The sequence below is a fragment of the Rutidosis leptorrhynchoides genome, chromosome 2 (genome assembly GCF_046630445.1).
Source record: "Rutidosis leptorrhynchoides isolate AG116_Rl617_1_P2 chromosome 2, CSIRO_AGI_Rlap_v1, whole genome shotgun sequence".
Lineage (NCBI taxonomy): Eukaryota > Viridiplantae > Streptophyta > Magnoliopsida > Asterales > Asteraceae > Rutidosis > Rutidosis leptorrhynchoides.
Window position 1 is genome coordinate 6,780,429 of NC_092334.1, and position 17,446 is coordinate 6,797,874.

Sequence of the window (17,446 nt, forward strand, 5' to 3'; positions counted from 1 at the left end):
CTTTCAATTAAAAAGAGCCTTTGAAGAAATTGTTAGTGTTAAACGAAATATTTGAGAAACATTGGATGTTGATATGTTTATACATCACCGTATGTTTAATATAATAATTTGGATGGGTACTGTGTTAGATTTGTATGGTTATAATAGGATAAGATTCTTACCCAATTTGGTAACATATAGATAGGTAATTTCATTAGTTGAAGTTGTTAAAAGATGTGTTATGGCTCAAGTCCAATTGTGAGCTTTAGGATCTGTTATGATAAATTAGGGTTTATTAGGGTTTGATGTATCTATAAATATGACATGAATAATAAGTTATAACTACAAGGTTCTATTCTCTTACATGGTATCCGAGTCAAAAATTTAGAATAAAAAAACTTTCGAAAAAAAAGAGAAATTTTATCCTCCGATCACCAATTAATTGTGGTGATTCGGAGGGATCCTTCTACTTCTATATTTTTCCCCCCCCAATTCTATAATAAACCTAGCCTCTTTTCTTGTGTAATGCCGTCGATAAAAAGCTATGCTCCATGTCCTAAACTTCCACTCGTTAATTTTGTCTTTCTGTTATCTTATTCATTACTCCTTATTTCAATCCATAATATCTTGAACTAATGTTGCTAATTAATATATGTTGCTGTTTCAATATACTCGATGTAATATTCCTTGACCATGTCGATCCTAGACCAGAATCCAAGCAGCCGTCATACTTAGCATTCTATTTTCTATCTTTTTCCACTCCTAATTTTCTTTTATATTAATTCTGATTCAACAAATTCCCCAATAATCATCGGCGTGAGGCTGAGACGCCTAGCTTGATTAGGTTCCAAACCCTGAAAAAAAAGAGGAATATATATATAAAAAAACTCTTTTGTTTTGCACCATTGAAGAAGATTGAATCGGCGATAAAGTTCAAAGCCCAAGTCCTGCTCAATCCTTAGGCAACCAAGCCACGACGTAAAAAAAACGTTACGGAAAAGGAAACGCAGTCAAGCAATGCAACCAATCAGCGATATCAATCAATTCGATACAACAAATTAAAGAGAAAATTGTGTTTTTTATTTATTCTTTTTACGTTTATTGTTTTCTTTCCAGTCCGAACTTTCGCGATTTCGGCGTTCGGACTGTGGGAGAGTGTTAGAAGATATGTTATGGCCCAAATCCAATTGTGGGCTTAGGGTCCGTTATGATAAATTAGGGTTTATTAGGGTTTAATGTATCTATAAATATGACATGAATAATAAGCCATAACTTCTATTCTTTTACAGAAGTAACCCAATTTGATTAAACTTGGGTTGATTTTAAAGTGAGATTAAGGTCTGTTGTGATAGTCCTAATTTGCTTGAAGTGTTTGGTCGCTTACTAGAGGTGAATCAATAGGTTTATTTATTTTTGAATTTATTTATTAGAATGAAGATTTTATACCATACTAGAGGTGAATCAATATGTTTATCATGTTTTTTAGCTTTCAATTTAGCAGGATACAATGCTTTCTTGCCATTAAACGAAATGCTACTTATAGAGTTAAATTGAAGGTATAAACGAAACTAATTTCATTCCTTCTATTTTTGCAGTGTAACCATTAAAGTGAAAATAATTGTGATCCTTTATCCTCCACATTTGCTTCTCAAGTTAAGGCATAATAAAAAGTTTTCTCTTTTAACTTAAGATGTTGAATCCTACCTACATGTAGTCATTTACTAAGTGTATCATGTAGCAGTTTTAGTACACTTATTATACAGGCTATAAATTTGAGGTTGCTATGTATATTTATATTTGATTATTATTACACAGTGGTCACATAATGAAATGCAAAGTAGTAATTTGTTAAAATGGTTGTGTATCCTAAGGTATTGATAAAATGGATTGATATGTGGTTGATGGACTACGACACCTAATAATCCAACTGGATAGTCTATCTTTATCATGTTTACTATAACTTAGAAAAATGAAATGATGATATTATCAGTTCAAAATAATATGACACACCAGAGATATGTTGACCCATATTGATTTTACATTGATAACCATTTTTGGTGTTGACCGAAGACACTAGGAGATGCAAGCTCTTATTTTAGGTTGTTTATACTTATTAGGGCATGATTAAGTATTATAATTTTAAATTTTTTGCTCATGCACAGATATTCAAATTGAGGTTATCATGTATTATTTTAATCTCTTTGAAGCTATGTATCATTTATTTTTCTCAGTTCTATACTTTGAATGTATTCATATATGAGAGATGAAGAGGGTTTTATGCCTAAAAAGATGGAAAAAACTTAACTACTTGAACTGTTGGAGTGTATGATGGAAAAACTATACCTATCAAATATGCTACCAACTAAATTTATAAAAATATTTTTTTTTCAAACCCGTGAATTCACGGGTCTTTTAACTAGTATATATATAATTCCTTAAATAACTTTTAACCACAATCAATAAAAAAAATTTGGTTTATATATATGTATGTACTAGGTTTTAGAGCACGTGCGTTGCATGAGTGGGTAAAACAACCTTGCAAAAATTAATTGAGTCTATAGATAGAATAGTCTAAATAAAATGTGATATGAGATGTTTATGTTTCAAATACAAATATTAGCATTTGTTTATTTTTCCCTAAAGCCAGAATTGAATTTGAGTATGCAACTAACCATTTTGCACCGGCTGAGTTGATCCATAACTCCGTTCTGTCAATTTAAATGATAGTTCAGGCATGTTAGTTATAGTCTCATGGTAGCGATTTTCATTGCCTTGTTCTGTAACACCTCCCCTCATTCTCAACAACCATAATTCCTCCGATTGCAAATCAAATTTAATCTGTAATTAAACAATTATGGTCAAATAAAGTCATAATCCTACTACTACAACATTTTATTTGAATAAAGGAGAATACCCGTGCAAAAAATATAAAAAGTAACCCGTTAATTTAAATATTATTACTTTAGACAGTAAACAATTAATGGATATTTCAATCCAATATAAAAAAAAAAAAAAAAATAAGCGACCATATAAATATTGCCGGCTGAGTTGATATATATATATATATATATATATATATATATATATATATATATATATAGGTAGAATCAATGGGGAAATAACCGATCGGGGGAAACGGGGGAAGCAAAAATTTTTTTTTTCATTTTTTTTGGAAAATTTTTCAGTCATCAAGATCACACGAAAATATGAACATTTAAAAAAGACACTACGTGATGAATGTTATTATGTAGGCGGGAAAACGATCGACAAAAATAATATTGATCGTGAAAAATGTTAATCTTCGAACGTCATGTTTTGTGAAGTACTTTTTGTCAAAATTTAGCCCGATTTAGAGTTTAGGGTTTAGTGCTTTGGGTTTAGTCCATAAACCCAAAATCCTAAACCCTAAACCTTAAACCCTAAACTCTAAACCGTTCGTGTTAAAGACTCAATCTAAATCTTAAATCTAAACCCTAAATCTAAACCCTAAACCCTAAATTTCTAAACCCTAATATCTAAACCCTAACTTCTAAAACCTCAAAATACGTTCGAAAAACACGATCGAAGAATAACATTTTTCACGATCAACATTATCTTGAATTTTATTTTCCTTTTTGCGTTTTTCCGTCAAAATAAAAATATTTATCACAAAGTGTCTTTTTTAAATGTTCATAGTTTCATCCAATCTTTATTGTTCGCGAACAAAGTTTTTTCAAAAAACGGGAAATTTTTTTTGCTTCCCCCCGCTTTTCCCCAATTGGTTGCTTCCCCCTTTAGCATCTTGTTTCTTGAACAAGTACTTTAGGGCTGAATGTTTGGTAAAACAATTGTTTTGGATAACACAAGATATGATCTAAATTTATCAAAAGTAAATACAACTGCAAGAAGTTTTTTTTTCCGGTAGTCATATAGTTAAATTGTTCTCCTGTTAATGTTTTACTTGCATAATATATTGGTTGGAATTTTTTATCTTGGCGTTGTCCTAAAACGGCTCCTAGTGCGAAATCACTTGCATCACACATTAGTTCAAAAGGTTTTGACCAATCGGGAGATACTATGATAGGTGCATTCGTAGTTTCTCTTTTAAAATGAAGAAAGCTTGTAGAAATTCGTCGTTAAAGTCGAATGTACTATCTTTCTCAAGAAGTTTAGTCATGGGTCGAACGATTTTTGAAAAGTACTTTATGAATCGTCGATAAAATCCCACATGACTTAAGGAAACTATGAATTCCTTTAACGTTAGTAGGAGGAAGCTTTAAGATTACATCGATCTTAGCTTTGTCTACTTCCATTCCATCTCGAGAAATCTTGTTTCCTAAAACAATGTCTTCCTTCACCATGAAGTGACATTTTTCCCAATTTAAAACAAGATTTGATTCCTCACAACGAATTAACATTCATTCGAGGTTTGAAAGACATGAATCGAAGGAGTCTGCAAAAATAGAGACATCGTCCATAAAGACTTCCATACTCTCCTCTATCATGTCATGAAAAATAGCCATCATACACCTTTGAAAGGTACCTGGCGCGTTGCATAATCCGAACGACATTCGTCGGTATGCGAAGGTACCAAATGGACAAGCAAATGTTGTCTTGTCTTGGTCTTTTGGATCAATGGGAATTTGAAAATAACCGGAGAATCCATCAAGGAGACAATAGTAATCTTTTCCAGCCAAACGTTCTAACATTTGATCAATAAAAGAAAGTGAGAAATGATCTTTCCGTGTGGCGTCATTTAAAAGACGGTAGTCTATACAGACTCTCCAACCAGTGACAGTTCTTGTAGAAACGAGTTCATTCTTATCATTAAGGATAACAGTTGTACCTCCTTTCTTGGGTACTACTTATACAGGACTAACCCACAGGCTATCGGATAGAGGGTATATTAACCCTACATCAAGTAATTTGATAACCTCCTTTTTAACAACTTCTTTCATATTAGGGTTTAACCTTCGTTGCCTTTGTACCACGGGTTTAAAATCTTCTTTCATTAGAATCTTATGAGTACAATAAGCGGGGTTAATCCCTGGAATATCGGTTGTTTTCTAAGCAATTGCCTTCTTGTGAATTTTTAGAACGGACATTAACCTACCCTTTTCGTCATCGGAAAGTTTTGATGAAATTATAACGGGTAATTGTGACGTACCTTGGAGATAAGCATACTCCAAATCTTCCGGGAGTTCTTTAAGTTCCAAGGTGGGTGGTTCTTCCAAGGAAGATTTTATCCGAAACCTATTATCATCGGTAATTTCTTCAAAAGGTTCATCTTCCTCGGGAATTTCTTCTTCAACGTCATCTTCATCGATGACTACTTTCAATAACTCGTCAAGTTCAACCTCGACATCAAATTCTTCACTTTCACCCATCGGGGTGAAATTCGAGGTGTCGACATTTAATAATTCTTGTAATTCTTCTTCAATACAACAATCAATAATGTCTATGTTATAACATTCATCATCGAAGGGGATAGGTTGTTTCATAGCTTTATCTATGTTTAAGGTAACTCTATCTTCTCCTACACCTAGACTAAGTTCTTTGTCTTTAACACACACAATCGCGTCAGCGGTATTTAAAAAAGGCTGCCCTAGAATTAGGGGAACCTTACTATCTTCTTCCATTTCAAGGACAACAAAATCAGCAGGAAAGATTAGATGATTAACTTTAACCGGTAAGTTTTCGGTAATACCAATAGGATAGTTATAAGTTCTATCAGCTAGGCGTATACATATCCTAGTTGGTTTTAGATCACCTAGGTTTAGTTTTAAGTACAAGGAGTGAGGCATAAGATTAATACTTGCGCCTAAATCAGCTAATGCATCGTACATTATTGAATCTCCCATTAGACACGGAATGATGAAACTACCAGGATCTCCAAGTTTCAGTGGCGTCTTTTGCTTTTGCAATATTGCCGAGCATTCCTCATTAAGGAATGTGGTTGAAACTTCTTCATATTTTCCTTTATCGACTATGAGATCCTTGATAAACCTTCCTTAATTCGACATACCAGCAAGAACATCTACAAGTGGTACATTTATACAAATTTGCTTAATCATTTCAGCAAACTTGCTGTATTGTTCTTGTGATTTATCTTTTTTCAAACATTGTGGGTATGGAATTGGAGGTTTGTACTCTTTTAATGGCGGTTGAGTTTTAGGTGCACTTGTGGTTGGCACCTTATCTTCATCCACATAAGACTCTTTTTCATTAGGAATTGGAATAGGAATATGATCATGAGGCTTTGGAATATCTAGGTTAACGGTTAACCAACTTCTCGTAGTTACGAAATTTACTTGCGAAAAAATTCTTGAATTTTGAGTTTCCTTACCCTTAGGGTTTGGTTGCGTGTTGGATGATAAAGTTCCCGATTGCCTTTCAGCAAGCAATTGGGATATTTTTCCCATATCTCTTTCAAGATTTTGAATTGTTGCTTGATGATTCTTTGCACTTGCTCATTTTGATTCAATTGTTTCTTTATTTGTTCATTTATGTCTGATTGACTTTTTACGAAATTAATCATGATTTCTTCAAGGTTAGATTTCTTTTCTACTAATTGCGTATTATTATTATTTTGTTGTTGATGTTGTAATTGTGGTAACGGTTGTTGTTGGTAATTGTTTTGAGGAGGTGGATATGGAGGTTAGTTTTTATTGTAAAAACCAGTTGGTCCATTTCTTTTAAAGGCAAAATTCTTTGGATTTTGATATCCATTGTTTCCTCCTTGATAATTAGAATTTCCTTCTTGATAATTGGAATTCCCTCCTTGATAATTGTTTTGTCTTTGATTGGCCACATAATTAACTTAAGGTATCGGAACCATTGGTCTGTCATTGACATCACAATCTTTAGTGAGATGTGGCTCTCCACAGTTTTCACATCCTACTTGCAAAGCTAAAACTGTTGAATTTAGTTTCTCAATTTCTTTACCAAACTTTTTGAATTGGTTTGCTAAAGAAGCTATGCTTGTAGAAGTGTCATAATCATCATCAATGCTTGCCACCGTTTTTCAAGATTGTTGATCTCTAGACGGTGTTCATTCAAATGTATGAACTGCTATATCTTCTAATAATTTATACGCTTAATTTGGAGTTTTATATAGAAACACTCCTCCGGCGGAGGAGTCTAATATACCATGAGTATGTTCATCAATTCCACGATAAAAGGTTTGTACTATTTGCTCTTTACTCGATCCGTGTTGCGGACAGTTTTGTAGCATTCTTTTTAATCTTTCCCAATCATCGTATAGACTTTCATCTGATTTTTATTTAAAAACGGTTATTTCGGATCTAAGTCTTTCGGCTTTTGCTGGAGGAAAGAATCGGGAAATGAATTTATCTCTTAGATCATCGAAGGTTGTGATAGAATCGAGTTGTAATTCTTTCAACCACGCTTTTGCATCTCCGGTTAAAGAATACGGGAAAATTATTAACCTATATGCGTCGGAAGAAACATCTTTGGCCTTGTACAAATCATATAATTTTTCGAAGGCTTCAATATGTTAGATTGGATTATTATTAAGTCTTCCGTCAAGTTGATTCTCACGAACCATTTGCATGAATTGCCCTCTAACTTCAAAATTACCAGCTTTAATGTCGGGCTTTCTAACTGATTAAAGTATTTTAGGAATAGTATTTTGTCTAGTATTCCACATAGGTTGGTCATCGGGATCAACCACTACTTCAGCCATTTCTTCTTTTATTAAGATGATATTTTCGTATTCCGTTTTAAGTTCCGACTGTTTATTAGTGTTACCTACTTGTTTCTTTTTATTATTTTTGGTATTTTAAAATTACTAGTATTACCTAATTCTTTTTGTGGTTTTTGTCCTTTATTAATTCGTTGCGGTTCAGGATTAGGTTTAATGAGTTCGGATTTTCCAGAACGGGTCATACAATTAGGAAATTGTATTTAGAATTAAAGGATTTATTCATAAACATTGAACTTTCTTGGAATTGAATTTCCTCGAGAGGATCGAATAACTAAAAACAAACAACCATACTTTCTTTCTGATTTTTGCCCACGTTTTGAGTAGCTGACAGATGTAGCGGATAGGCAGGATTCGTTTGGTTCCAATAAAATTGGACTCTGTTTGTAATCCAACAACCAAGTCCACGTACAAATTCAAACTACTACTACGAATAAGAAAAATTATCTATTTATTTAACTGCCAACTCCCTAGCAGCGGCGCCAAAAAGTTGATGTGTAACGTAACCTTTAATTTGAACAGATTTGAGTTGTTTTGTTACACAAATTGATTTATTGTTTATATGGTGTTTTAATGATATCGGGTTAATTTCACACATATATAGACAACTAGTCCTATCAACGTAATTTAGTTTATTTGATAAATCCGATTTGTTCCACAGGGAGATGGAGTATTTAAACGTTTTTAATAGTCTTTGAAGTTAAACTGATTTAAAGGGGTTTTGGATTAGGAATTATATAATATAACAATAATAATATATAACTTAAATAAATAAACTAAATTATTTAAAAGATAATAATATAAAATTACAAGATTATAAGATTTATAATTATTAATTTAAAAGTGAATTAAATAAAATTACACTATTTATGATAATATAATTATATTTAATTTAATGGAATTGATAACTATATATTTAATTGATTTTAAGTGGTAATATTTATAAAGACATTAAAATAATTAAAGTTATGTAGATTTATTATTATTATTATTATTATTAATTTTACAAGATTACAATTTATGTGATTAAAAGTAATTTATATAGATTTAATTAAAGTCTTCAAATTTAATTAAAATTATTAATAGTATGTAAATATACATACACGTTTCATGTAGGTATCTACGCATTTCGTTCATGAAGCTTTGATACACGTTTCACGTGTTATACTACGCGATCTGCGTACGATTGATAGTGTTCCAAATGAACATATATTTAGTAGCAATATCGTTCCAATATGTAAAGTTTTTAAATGTAATTTCCTTATTTTTAGTTGTAATAGTTAAATAAATAAGTGCGAAGACGAAAGACGCAAATCGCTCGAAAATGAAGATTTAAAGACAAAAACGAAGATTTGAAAGACCAAAACGTCCAAAAAGCTCAAATGTACAAGATACAATTCAAAAGGTTCAATTTATTGATGAGAAACGTCTAAAAATGACAAGAGTACAAGTTACAAAACACAAAGTACAAGATATTAAATTATACGAAAGGACGTTCGAAAATCCGAAACCAGGACATGAACCAACTCTCAACGCTCGACGCAACGGTGTAAAAATTACAAGTCAACTATGCACAAGAATAAAATATAATATTTAAATAATTCATAATAAGAATAATATTAAATAATAAAAAGTTGTTAATTGAGCATAGTTCAGGGGTCGTAAATGAAAATTTCATTTCATATTTCGCCTATAAAATGAAGATCATTCGATCAATTTAGGGACACACCTTTTTCTCTTTTCTTTCTCTGATTCTCAATGTAATATATTTATATTTATAATATTAATTATAATTTTAAGTTTAATAATAATAATTTTGTTATTGTAACAAATGATTTACGAGTTTTAAGTCAGAACTCTGTCCGGGTAACGCTACGCTATAAATCACCACTGTAAGCTATGTCTTTCCTTTTTAATTTAATGTCTCGTAACTAAGTTATTATTATGCTTATTTAAAATGAAGTACTCGTGATGTTGGGCTAAAATATTAAGACGGGGTTATTGAACTTTGTACCATAATTAAGGTTTGGGCAAAAGACCGACACTTGTAGAAATTGGACCATGGACAATTAATAGATGGGGGGTATTGTCTAATTGAGTGACAACTCATTGGAGTCTGTCGAACCTATCTTCAAATTAATTATCCTAATAATTAATAATGATTATGGTTGTCCTATTTAGTGACGTTCATATGGAATCTATTATAATCATTTAATTAATTATTCGGGTTGGGTAATTGATTATTCAAACTGATCAAGTGGGTAAATTAATATTCATATCTAATCAAAACAGGGGTAGATTACATACAGTGATAACTGGTGTAATTGTTGACAGAAGTGATAACTGCGTCACAGTTTAAATCCTTAATTAGTTGGAATATTTGACTTCGGGTATAAGGGTAATTTGACGAGGATACTCGTACTTTATATTTATGACCGATGGACTATTATGGACAAAAACCAGATAGACGTATCAAATAAACCAGGACAAAGGACAATTAACCCATGGTAATAAATTAAAATCAACACGTCAAACATCATGATTACGGAAGTTTAAATAAGCATAATTCTTTTATTATATTTCTCATCGTATCTTTATTTACTGTCATTTTATTACTCGCAATTTTATTTACTGTCATTTTATTTATTGTCATTATTTTACGCACTTTAATTATCGTCATTTATCTTTACGCTTAAAATCGACAAACCGGTCATTAAACGGTAAAACCCCCCTTTTATAATAATATTACTACTTATATAATTATATATATTTTGTATAAATATAGTTAAAAATATAGTAAGTTTCACCAGCTCCCTGTGGAACGAACCGGACTTACTAAAAACTACACTACTTTACGATTAGGTACACTGCCTATAGTGTTGTAGCAAGGTTTAGGTATATCCCATCCGTAAATTAATAAAACTTGTGTCATATTTTGTAGTATTTCCTAGTAAAAATAATACTATTTCGTACCCTCACGCTACATCATCAAGTTTTTGGCGCCGCTGCCGGGGAGCGCTAAAACGCTATATTTTTAATTATAATAATATTGAAATAGAATATAATAATATAATAATATTGAAATAGAATATAATAATATAAAAATATTTAAGAATCTTTACGTAAATTTTAAAAAAAAAAAGTCGTATTTATTAAATACTTCAGGGGTATATTATGTAACTTATAATTAATAATTGCTATCATGTCGCTTTCATGTGAATAGTAAATTAATTAATTTATTTTCATTTACTATTCATGAATAGTAAATGAATTAAAAAAAAAAGTTTTAAAAAAAAATTATAATTATAAAAAAATTATTAATTTATAAAAAAAAAATCGTTTTTTAAAAAAAAAAAAAAAAAATCGTTTTTTTTTAAAAAAAAAAAAAAAAAAAAAAAAATTTCGTTTTAAAAAAAAAAAAAAAAAAAAAAAAAAAAAAAAAAAAAAAAAAAAAAACGTAAAAAAAAAAAAACGTAAAAAAAAAAAAAAAAAACAAAAACGTAAAAAAAAAAAAAAAAAAAAACGTAAAAAAAAAAAAAAAAAAAATTATTAAAAAAAAAATATATATATTTTTAAAATTTTGTCTATAAAAAAAAATGTTTTTTTTAGTTTTATTACCTTTAGATTTTTAGACTATAGTCGCAACTTTTAGTATTAAGTTTAGTTTTGCCATAGTTATTTTTACTTCTAGAATTTTTAGGCTTTGCCGTAAAATCCCTTAAGTGCTTATTCCTTAGACTAAGTTTTAGGTGCTTTAGAATTTTACGACGCCGTATTTCGCACTACTTTCTTATTTTTATTTTTCGACGCCTATTTTTCGACCTTTTATTTTTCGACATTTTTCGACGCGCAATTTTTTTCTCTCTTATTTCTCGCCATTCTAGTTTTTAGGACTTAGATTTTTTTTTTTTCTACTTCTTCTCTAAATTTCTTAAAATTACGAAAATTTATTTTAAGTGGTTAAATTGATAGACATCAAAATTTTCTGGTTCGTAGTAATAGTTGGATTTGTACGTGGACCGGGTTATTGGAGCCAAACAGTCCTCAATTATATTGAGACCAAACGAATCCTGCCCCTCTGCTGCATCTTTTGGCTATTCGAAACGTGGGCAAAATCAGAAAAGTCTATTGGTTGGATAACTTATTATAATTTTTCTTTCCTTTTTAAAAACTAATAGGATATTCAGTGAATGCACCGAGCAAGACGTTCGCCGCCGGTCATACGTTCACCACCTGTAACTCGATCAAGACATCGTTTAACGAATATCGCCGCCGTTGATTTTTCTTTAGAATCGTCATCAAGTCGACCAAATCCTCAAACTCAAATTTCCGATAATCCAGTTTTTGAAACAAACCTCACAATTGAGAATCCGGAGAATATTCAGGAACGGTTTGTAGATCCCGAACCATTAAACTTTCCTCCGGAACCACCAATCATTCAAACAGAGATTGTTGAGGAAGAAACCATTAAATCAGAAACCTCTAGTGATTCAGATACAACACTTCCAATCATGGAAAATCTAGAACCTCTAAGTATGGAAGACCGAATGAGAGCCACACGCACGGGCCAAGGTCACGCCATTATTAAGCCAGAAGTTAATGCTCCAGATTATGAAATCAAAGGACAAATTCTAAACATGGTAACTAATCAGTGCCAATATAGTGGTACGCCGAATGAAGACCCAAACGAACACCTTCGTACGTTTAAAAGAATTTGTACACTATTCAAAATCCGAGAAGTGGAGGATGAACAGATCTATCTCATGTTGTTTCCCTGGACTTTAAAGGGAGAAGCCAAAGATTGGTTAGAATCGTTACCTGAAGGGGCGATTGACACATGGGATGTTTTAGTTGAGAAATTTCTTAAAAGATTCTTTCCGGCATCCAAAGCCGTGAGACTTCAAGGAGAAATTGTTACGTTCGCGCAAAATCCAAATGAAACATTATATGAGGCGTGGACAAGATTCGGAAGGATGTTGAGAGGATGTCCTCAACACGGATTAGATACTTTTCAAATAGTACAAATCTTCTATAAAGGCGTAGACATCGCCACACGAAAAGACATCGACATAACCGCTGGTGGTTCCATCATGAAGAAAACCGCAACTGAAGCTTACAAAATTATTGATAACACAGCCTCCCACTCGCATGAGTGGCACCAAGAAAAAGATATCTTTCGATCATCTAAAGCGGCTAGAGCCGATTCTAGCCCTGACTTTGATTCCGTTTCCGCAAAAATAGATGCTTTCGAAAGACGAATGGAAAAGATGAATAAAGATATTCACGCAATACGAATCAGTTGTGAGCAATGCGGTGGACCACACTTATTGAAAGATTGTCACATTGAACCAACGATGGAACAACGAGAGAATGTTTCCTATATGAACCAAAGGCCGGGAAATAATTATCAAAATAATTATCAACCGCCAAGGCTAAACTTAAATCGAAATCAAAACATTCTTTACAATCCAAAAGGACCCGAAAATAACTGGTATAACCAACAAGGTCCGAATAACCAACCAACTCAAAACAACACTTTCAATCAACAAAGACCTAGCTTGTATAAACCACCACAACAACCCGAAGAGAAAAAGCCAAATCTAGAAGAAATGATGGCAAAGCTGATTGAATCTCAAACACAATTTATTACATCTCAAACCCAAACGAATGAGAGGTTTGATCAGTCATTAAGAACTCAACAAGCTTCCATTTTGAATCTAGAAAAACATGTAGGTACTCTTGCTAGCATGATGAGTGAGAGGGAACAAGGAAAGCTACCGAGTGATACTGAAGTAAATCCTCGGAACGAGAATGTTAATATGGTTTCAACAAATTCTGAAAAACCAGCTCCGGAAGATGGGAAGGTTTTAGATGAGAATAAAAATGAAGAAGTTACAGCACCACCACCAGAGTATGTAAAGCCAGTGGTGGCACCATATAAACCACCCATCCCGTCTCCAAGAAAAGGAGTTGAGTATGAGCAAGTGATAGGTAATAAAGATTGTGATACCTCTGGAAAGAAGAAGAAGAAAAAGAATAAGAAAGTGCAAGAAATAAAAGCCGTAAATATAAACCCGGTGAAGACAGTTCCACCAAAACCTCCACCTAGGGTAGGTGATCCGGGTGAATTTATTGTTCCTTGTCTACTTAGTGATTGTGTCATGTATGATGCACTAGCAGATTTAGGTGCAAGTGTAAGTGTTATGCCTCTTTCCTTATATAAGAGATTAGGTGTAGGTAAGTTAACTCCAACGGATATGAGTGTTCGACTCTTTGATCAAACCATTAAGCACCCAGTTGGAATTGCTGACAACCTACCCATTCAAGTGGGTAATTTAACCTTTCTAGTCGAATTCATTATCATTGACATAGAAGAGGACCCAAACATTCCTCTAATTTTAGGTCGACCATTCTTTGCGTCCACCGGGGCGTTATTTGATGTAGGAAATGGAAGAATGACACTTAAAAGTGGTGACAAATCTATCACCTTTATGATTCGAAAGTCTAAATCTCCACCAACCAAGACCGTTGAACCAGAAAAAACGATTGGTAAGAACCATGTTGTTTTACCAACTCCAACGGTAGTACTTAATAATAATAAAACGCCTAAGTGTGGGGAAAATGAAGTAACACCTAATGATGACATGATAACAAAGAACCCCGTTGTTGATACGAAATTAAATGACCCCGTTATTAACAGTTCAATGAAGAAACTTTTTAAACGGGCTATCGATGCTAGAAGTAAGGGGAACTTTAAGTTATGTAACCGGTTAGTATCCAATCTGTCGCCTAAAGAAAAGGCGAAACTAGTTGAATTTTGGGATAGTACGGAAGAAGCAGGGCAATGGCTTAAAGAAAAAGTCACGGATATGCAAGTTGATTATGGACCAAGAGAAATTGACGATGAAGTTAATCACAATTTCAACACCACAGCTACCTAAGTGTGGGGAGATTCGAATGTTCTAAAAAGATAATGCTGTCTAAAGTTATTTGTTCTGTTCTCGTGTAGTTCCGAGAATGGAATTCGATTGGTCTTTTCCGCTAGCAGACACTAAAGAACTAGTTTTCTCCCCCCATTCTGAATTTTTGTTTTTTTTTAGGTTTTATATGAAATTAATATGCTTTTAAGTTTTGTGTGATATTTAAAAACAAAATTTACTTTAATTCATTAAGTTGAAAAAATGATTTCTAAAATTCGTCGTAAGTTGAAGACTAGGTCATTAAGCCGAAATTGCTTTACCCGAGGGCGGGGCGACAAATTTTGTTATCATTATTTTTAATTTTATTGATCTAAAGGATGAAAAAAATATTATATATTATAAATTTTTGAACGTGGGGTTATGTACCAAACTTCAAAAATATGTATATATATGTTTGTATTTTATGTTATGTACACAACAGGGTAAAGCAGCGCACTTTCAAAGACTGTCATGAAGTTCAGCAAAAGCTACTGATTTTGACAAGACGCAAAAAAAAAAATCAAATGTGAAATAACAATATGTTTGCAAACTCGGTATTTTTAATCACTTTTCTACACTAATCACCCTCATGAATTTAAATTATAGTCTGATTTCATGCAAATGAGGGCATTGCATGATCTTAAGTGTGGGGAAGGGTTATAAATTCTCTCAGGTTTATACTTGGTTTATTTGCCAAATTTTGTGAAAATTTGAAAAATTTTCAATTAAATGAAGTCAAAATTATGTTTATACATATTTATGAACGGTGAAAACTAGGTGTTAATACCGAAATTATCGTTACCTCGGAAAGGGCATAAATTGAGAAACAACCTAAAACGCTTGAATTCATTTAAAATGAAATAAAGGAGAATAAAAAGGCAAAGAAAGAAACTAAGTGCGGGGAGAATGTACCAAGTTATTCAATTAAAAACTATCTATCACATGTTTCTGTAAAGTTATTGCAGGTGTTTTTGTTTTGGACTAAATTAACTGTTTTACCCGATTTATTAAAGAAAGATGGATCTACACGATGAATCAATTCCATCATTAAAAGGAAGTAAAGTCTTCCGAAAAAGACACGCGCTTCTTGATTTAGGTCATGAAGTTGTCGTCCAGACCAGCTGTAGGTTGACGAAAAATCTAGAAAAGTCATCACTAAAATCAGCAGGAAATCCACGGACCTCAGCATTAAACAGGGTCGCCATGTGGTCAGATTTATCCTAACCATGAGAAGGATTTATCTCGTACAATGGGGAGGCACCGTGCAAATTAGCTTGATAAGACTAATGAATCAGATCCCCAGAAAGGATAATCTCCTTAAAGATTAAAAATCAGCTTTTAAGACTGATATTACTCAATCCTAGAGATTGACCTTAAAGATTGAGAATTCAAACTCATGGAATTCAATGATATCTAAACTCGAGCTTGAACGAGAAAATATTTTGATCAAAAATACAAACCGATTTGTTTTCTGAAAATCCATTTTCAATGCGTTCATTACCATTGAACGTAAAATCCTAGGAATTCACCTAGAATTCATTAGGTCACCTGAACCAAATCGGGTGTCAACCGTAAGAACGGTGGTTGCATAGCATGGTCGGAGACAGGACCTTGTGCCAGACCGAAAAATCATAGGATGATCTTTACTATCGCTCCTACCAAGGATAGTTCTAGCATCCGACACGTTAATAAGACCATAATCATCTGCATGTCACGGGACATTGCCTTAACAGTTTCTTGTTCATCGCTTTCCTTTACAACCGGACGGTAGTTTGCCGAAAGGTAATATACGGAACAAGTAAACTGGATGTGTGCTTTCCGATACCGGGATAGCAGTGGATTACACGAACCTAAAAGTTTTAGCCAAAATATTGATCCACAAATATATTTTGCAACACCGATGATGGATCAAATCAGAAAACTTGTCTAGGGTAAAATCTAGCTTGAATTTTCAAAAGATCAAATGTTTTCATAAAGATCCAATTTCCTTAAAGGATCTAAATTTTTATAGTCATGTGGGACTGTAAACCGCCTTTCAAATGTGCACTTTGCTTTGGAAACCGAAAGTAAATCGGCTATTTGATTGCAAGTGTCGTTGACCTAAACCCAAGGCAACTGTGGATGACACACCCACCTTTAACCATCATTACTGTCATTGTTTATACCGCTATATCAAAATCACTGATGTACAAAATGTGATGAATAAAAAAGTGATTCATGTATGTTTTTATTTCAAGTTCTGTATTGCTTGAGGACAAGCAACGCTCAAGTGTGGGGATATTTGATAGTGTTCCAAATGAACATATATTTAGTAGCAATATCGTTCCAATATGTAAAGTTTTTAAATGTAATTTCCTTATTTTTAGTTGTAATAGTTAAATAAATAAGTGCGAAGACGAAAGACGCAAATCGCTCGAAAATGAAGATTTAAAGACAAAAACGAAGATTTGAAAGACCAAAACGTCCAAAAAGCTCAAATGTACAAGATACAATTCAAAAGGTTCAATTTATTGATGAGAAACGTCTAAAAATGACAAGAGTACAAGTTACAAAACACAAAGTACAAGATATTAAATTATACGAAAGGACGTTCGAAAATCCGAAACCAGGACATGAACCAACTCTCAACGCTCGACGCAACGGTGTAAAAATTACAAGTCAACTATGCACAAGAATAAAATATAATATTTAAATAATTCATAATAAGAATAATATTAAATAATAAAAAGTTGTTAATTGAGCATAGTTCAGGGGTCGTAAATGAAAATTTCATTTCATATTTCGCCTATAAAATGAAGATCATTCG

At 32.5% G+C, this 17,446-nt stretch overlaps 1 long non-coding RNA gene and 1 other non-coding gene across 2 annotated transcripts in view; both read left to right on the top strand.

Annotated features, from left to right (window-relative positions):
* The first annotated feature begins 1,268 nt into the window (after positions 1–1,268).
* LOC139890518 (uncharacterized) overlaps positions 1,269–17,446 on the top strand; it is a 32,031-nt gene continuing 15,853 nt past the window's right edge. The window contains exons 1-2 of the long non-coding RNA XR_011773351.1: positions 1,269–1,368; positions 1,575–1,637. This is a non-coding gene — a long non-coding RNA (uncharacterized lncRNA). The remainder of the gene's footprint in view (positions 1,369–1,574; positions 1,638–17,446) is intronic.
* LOC139894777 (small nucleolar RNA R71) lies at positions 7,164–7,270 on the top strand. Its single transcript, XR_011775262.1, has one exon. It is a non-coding gene; the product is annotated as a small nucleolar RNA R71 (small nucleolar RNA).